The sequence below is a fragment of the Octopus bimaculoides genome, chromosome 1 (assembly GCF_001194135.2).
Source record: "Octopus bimaculoides isolate UCB-OBI-ISO-001 chromosome 1, ASM119413v2, whole genome shotgun sequence".
Taxonomy (NCBI): Eukaryota; Metazoa; Mollusca; class Cephalopoda; order Octopoda; family Octopodidae; genus Octopus; species Octopus bimaculoides.
The window spans coordinates 65597070-65604102 of NC_068981.1; positions in this window are offsets into that span (position 1 = coordinate 65597070).

The window sequence follows — 7033 nt, forward strand, 5'->3', positions numbered from 1 at the left end:
CTGTGCGTGAGAAGACCCGGCAAGCCAAGTAAGATCGTTGCCAGTGCCCCTGGACTGGTTCGTGTGCGGGTGGCACATGAGTAGTAATAGTAGTAATGATAATAATAATATTAGTAATAATCACTTTTTTCCATGCTCTCATGGGCTAGACAGGTCCCTTCAACATAGCATCTCACTATTTATTGCATCCTGTCGTTCTCTTCTTTATGAAGTTCAACATCCTGAGATCAGCTTTTACCACTCCTACCCACACCTTCCTTCATCTTCTAGTATGGGCACAAAGCTGGGAATTTTTTTTTAATGGAGAGAGAATAGTTGATTATATTGACCCCAGTACTTGACTGGTACTTTATTTTATCATTCCTGAAATGGTGAAAAGCTTGACGCATGGAATTTGTAATGTGAAGAAAATGAGAAGTTGTGATACTTGTGTTTTTTTTTTAAATTTATTTTACAAAGACATTTAGACATTAATGGATTAAAATAGTCTCAACTATCAATCAATACTGGATCCCAAGTTCTCTACTCCTTGCCACTTTGCATCTACCCTATAGCACTAGTTATATATGTGTAGTCGTGATAATAATAAATTACAATATTTTAATTAACCACATACATTTTTTCCTTCAAGACAACAATTAGAGTGAATTATCTTGCCCAGTAATAAAAATTTCAACTTAGCAGTTTGACTAAGAATAATGGCAATTTGTTATACAACAGACCTAGGCAATCCATGCCAGTACTGAAAACTGGATGTTAAAATGATGGTGAAGAAGAATACTTTTTAACTTTGCTTTGTTGTGTGATTGCAAAAGAGATAAAAAGAAATCTCAAGTAGTTTTGTCTGCAACACAATTTCCTGTATTGCTTTTGTTGTCATTTTAGTTAACTTACATCACTGGTGCCCTTGAAGACAACATAAATGTATTACAATCTCATGTCCACTTCTCTGTAAATCAATGATAAATCTCAAATGATTGATTCAGCATGCTTACTTTAACAACCAGTTAAAAGTTTTGCAATCAGTATTTTGTAGAGATATATCTTTAGGTCAAAGTACTTAACATGTAGTGGTTCTGTTTCTTTCTTTCTTTTTTTTTTTATTCATTATTGTAAGTATGTTGACATTGAATGCAACTGTCTGTGCACACAGCTGAGAGAATATGTTGTGTTCTACTGGGAGGACTTGCTCTAGATGTTCTGCATGAAGACAGGACCTTCAATTACGATCTAATACCTTATGGAATACATCATAAATGTAAGCGCTTGAGTTTATGCAGATTATCAATGATAACACATATCTTGATTTCACTATACTTTTGTTAGCCTCTGTGGCATAGCCAGTGGAATGGATGTAATGAAATGCAATCACTAAAATGTTTGTTCTCAGTTTTGGTGTGACAAAACAAACCAGGTATTTTTAATTTTATTTTTCTATGATTCAATTAATGGAGAAAGGACAGGAAAGTGCCTATGACATTTTAGCATGGTCTCTAAGACTGGCATGGCAAATAGTAGGAAAATCTCATTATCCTCAGATCAGATACTTGATCTGACCTGTCTAACCTTTGAATGGATCCTGTTACAGAACCTAAAATCATGGTGATGGTATTAAATCAGGAAAGGAATTTTAATATCATCACATGTACAAGAGAAGTTGTATTCTCATTCACAGTAATATATGGTTCTCATTGTAGACATAGTGATAGTCCATTGAATATTCAAGGAGGAGTAAAGACAGATTTGAGAAAACTGGACATCATTAAAGATGCAAGATGATACATAGAAAAATGGTATGTTATATCTGTTTTCTTATGCTGATGTTGGTAAGGATATATGTACCATTGATGTGATCCACATTACCAATGCATTGCCATGTATATCACTGATGATTGCATTTTTTAATTTTCAAGATAGGTTAGAGGACTGGCAGAAACAACAAAGTATGTAGGCCAATGTCTTGAAAGTACTGTATTTACTTGTGTATAAGTTCTACTATTTTATACTTTATAGGTAATGACAAGTGGCCGAGACCCTTGGAGATATTCCATGCTTGAGAAGACCCGGCAAGCCAAATAAGACAGTAGTCATGGTTGATGCCAGTGTTACATAACTGACCCATTTAAAAGCACCCTCCAGTTGTTGGGTGATCTGCCATGCTTGTGAAGACCTTTTGAACCAAGTGAAATCAATGCGATGGCTGATGCCAGTGCTGATGTCACGTAAAAAGTACAATTTGAGTGTGGCTGATGCCAGTGCTGCCTGACTGGCACCTATGCTGGTGGCATGTAAAAAGCACCCACCACATACTTGGAGTGGTTGGCATTAGGAAGGGCATCCAGCTGTAGAAACCTTGCCAAAGCAGATTGGGGCCTGGTGCAGCCTCCTGGCTTACCAGTTCTCAGTCACTGTCCAACTCATGCCAGTATGGAAGGCAGACATTAAACGATGATGATTCCCTGAAAGAAAACTGGGGTGTGACTTAAACTTGGAGCAAAACTTAAACTATGAAGGGAAAAATTTTCTACCAAGATTTAACACTAAATTAGGGATGTGACTTATACACAAGTAAATATGGCTATATTCAGTTTCTGCAAGAACCACTGACTGTATTTTCACCTTTCCACCACCATCATCATTGTTTTTATGATTGTTTTTCCATGCTAGCATGGGCTGACTGAGTCTTTTTAAGACAGATGCTCTTCCTAATGTTAGTCTTTTAATCACACAAAGACACAGCATATTAAAAAACAAAAAAACACTGATGAAATAAGTACCAGAAATATACTGCAGTTTATACTTGCAGTGTAGTTAGCATAAATAATAGGAAGTGAAATTACATATTTTATCATATTTAATTCGATGTCTCAAGGTTTTGATTCCATCCTTCCAGAGTCAGATAAAATATATATTTTTCACATACAAATACAGGATGTACTTCTCTTGACAAAAGAAACAAAAAAATATTGATATAATTTTCATTTGCAGCTTTTGGACTACATAGAACTTTCTATAACAAAGACAGAAACATTCCAGTTTCTTGCTTCCCTTTCCCTTGAAATCTGAGACAGTGCATATGTAACAAGACCTCTATTATGATAAGTGGTAAGACTTACTTTAAATATACCTCATAGGGGGCATGAAATCTACAACCTCTTGCTTCACTAGTTATACACTAGCAAGACAGTGTGTTTCATTTAGAAATAAATCATTCTTTTTTTTGTTTTGTTGGTAATTCTAGTTAAAGCATTGCTTTCAAGGTGGCAAACCAATTTTCACAATATAGAATATGTATGTATGCATGCATGCACACACATGCAAGCATGCAGGCATACATGAACACACACATGCACATGCACACACATGCACACACACACACACGCATGCACACACACATACACACATGCTCTCTCTCTCTCCCTTTCTCTCTGTCGCCCTCTTTCACTCCCTCCTCTCTTTCCCTCTAATTTTTCACAATTTGGTATGAATATATGGTATTCTAGCTGAATGGTGAATCTTTTGCAGTTGCATATTTTTTATCTGTGAAGTGCACATGTCCAAATCAATATAGTAAGAGATTAACAGCTAAGGATTTAGTGTTTTGTATCCTGTCCCATCGCTATGTGTTGAAATTTGAATCACAACAGATGAATGCACCTATCTCTAAGAAGCTTTTTTTCTATTTGCTTAACTTCAATTATTGTTGATGATTTGGTCCTATATCAGCTCTGACTAAGCTGCAGATCTATGATGAAATGCATACCATTTGTGAGCATCTCATCTCCTCAACATTTATTTTTTGTAGGTCTTAAGTCAAAAAAGGTACCTTTACTTCTAAGACATTAGTGTGATAGTTGAGGATATGGCTACTGTTCTTAGCAGCTTTAATGATGATATAGAGCTTCATTTGTTGGCTCAAATTCCTTGTCTTTTAGCTTTGGGTTTAGCCTTCATCAAGTAGACTTGTGATCTAAGGCATTCCAGCTGTGACCATCCTGTCTCTTTTCTATGCAGAAAACTCAAGTCAACATTATCCAACATGCTCTTTTTTCTTTTTGAGAAGGTAGGGCTGAGAGAACGTTGGCTGTTATTACTAACAAGTCAAGCAACCTTATAGAGGCTCCCTCACTGACTTGAAATTCATCAGTGATGAACAGAAGTAAAATGATCAAATGGGTAAAATACTCTAGCCTATGATCCTTTAGTTCAAAGAACACTAACTTATTAAGGTTTATTTACATTTTTTCTTCCTCAAAGAGGAATATATATATGTTATATCTCCTGAGAATGTTACCTTCAATATATATACTAGGTGTTCTGTTCAAGTTGAGACCCTTAATGCTAAATATGTTGGGGGATAAATCTGACTTCATGAATGAACTCCTTATACATGGGGACATAAATAAAAAGAAAATTAATGATAAAAGATGATAAAGAGCCAAAATACAGTAAGGTTAATGAGATTTAATTTTCAAATTTTTTTTTCAGGTTTTAAAATAGGCATAGGAGTGGCTGTGTGGTAAGTAGTTTGCTTACCAACCACATGGTCCCGGGTTCATTCGCACTCCGTGGCACCTTGGGCAAGTGTCTTCTACTATAGCTTCGGGCCAACCAAAGCCTTGTGAGTGGATTTGGTAGACGGAAACTGAAAGAAGCCCATCATATATATGTATGTATATATGTATGTGTGTGTGTGTATATGTTTGTGTGTCTGTGTTTGTACCCCCAACATCACTTGACAACCGATGCTGGTGTGTTTACGTCCCCGTAACTTAGTGGTTTGGCAAAATAGACATAGAATAAGTACTAGGCTTCCAAAGAATAAGTCCTGGGGTCGATTTGCTCGACTAAAGGCGGTGCTCCAGCATAGCTGCAGTCAAATGACTGAAACAAGTAAAAAGTATAAAATATACAGCATATATTAACTTGAGGGTATATTTTCTCTACTTTAGGCACAAGGCCCATAATTTATGGGGAGACGGCCAGTCACAACTAGTACTTAATTTATCAACCCCGAAAGGATGAAAGGCAAAGTCGACCTTGGCGGAATTTGAACTCAGAATGTAAAGACAGATGAAATACTGTTTAGCATTTCACCTGGCGTGCTAACATTTCTGCCAACTCACCACCTTTAACTTGAGGGTGTATTATGACACTTCTTCACCACTGTCTCCTCTCTTTTCCCAACTGGGGTGGCCATGTATCTTCTCTAGTGCAATACGCTTGTTTCTGTGCCAACCATCATGCTTTAGCTTCTCATCACCTGGCATCAAGTCACCTCCCTCAATACTACTCCATGACTCATTTGAGGGATTTTCTCTTGCAAGTCCCTTGATGACCCCATTAGTGCCAGTGCCACATAAAAAGTACCCAGTTACACTCTGAAAACAGGTTGGCATTAGGAAGAGAATCCAACCATAGAAACCATGACAAAGCAAACACTGGGGCTTGGCACTATCCTCTAGCTCACCACTTCTATCAAACCACCCAACCCATGCCAGCATGGAAAACAGACATTAAACAATGATGATGATGGTGATAGATAGATAGATAGATAGATGGATAGATAGATAGACAAACAGATAAACCTTTCTCTTTCTTCCACTTCTTTCTGGATAAGGGGCTGTGTATGATACTGGTTGCATAAATGTGATATCCTGATAACACTAAAAGTAGAAGACCAATAAAGGCAGCAAAGAAACAGAATCAGTATCACCTGTAAGGTGTATAATGTGTATCGTTATCATCTTCCACCACATCTTCATAATTTTCCTCTTCCATATCATCATCATTATTATTAATTCTTGGGTTCTGTGGGGTTTTTTTCCACTTTTCATTGTTCAAGATAATTGCAGTAGACACGTGCAGGGCTTTGTAGTTAACAAGCCACTTTGCAACTACATGGTTTCAGATTCAGTCCTACATCATAGTTTCTTGGGCACATGGGCAAGTGTATTTTACTATAGCTCCTGATAACCCAATGCATTATGAATGTGTTTTGTAGACAGAAACTGTGTGGAAATCAATCTTGTGTAACTGTGTGTGTATGTGTGTGTGGGTGTACTATATATATACATATATATATATAGATTCAAGGTGAATATGGTACTTAAGTTTAGGCTGAGGATTGCTCTGCATTTTACATTTGATGTAATGTTCACATTGCTTAAATAAATGGAGTCACATGAAACGATTGTACTGCATTAACTTTGAATATCTTTGCTGCTTATTTTGATTTATATATATATATCATCATCATCATCACCATCGTTTAACGTCCGCCTTCCATGCTAGCATGGGTTGGACGATTTGACTGAGGACTGGCGAACCAGCTGGATGCCCTTCCTAACACCAATCACTCTGAGAGTGTAGTGGGTGCTTTTACGTGCCACCGGCACGAAGGCCAGTCAGGCGGTACTGGCAACGGCCACACTCAAAATGGTGTATTTTACATGCCACCTGCACAGGAGCTAGTCCAGCGACTCTGGCAATGACCCCGCTCGAATGTCTTTTCATGTGCCACCAGCACAAGTGCCAGGAAGGAGACGTTGGTAACGATCATGCTCAAATGGTGCTATTTACGTGCCACTGGCACGGATGCCAGACAGCTGCTCTGGCAACAATCACGCTCGGACAGTGCTCTTAGCACTCCACTGGTACAGGTACCATCACGATTTCGCTTTCACTTGCTCCAACAGGTCTTCGCAAGCCGGGCTTAGTGTCCAATGAAGGAGACGTTGGCATGGGTGCCAGTCATATATTATATATATATATATATATATACTTATGATGCTATTCAATTCCTTGCTTTGTTTGAAAGCTCAACCAATGTATCAAAATTCCATTCACAAAAACCTTTATCTTCTGCTTTTTTTTGTGCAAATGTTGCACTCTAAAATGGGCTTTAATATGTCATAGTGGGCTTATGATATCATTATGGTGACAATACCTTCCATGGAAATGAGTAACAGCCAAAAATTGAACAAGTATATAAATGTATCAAATATATTTATAAAAAATATCATTGTGAGCA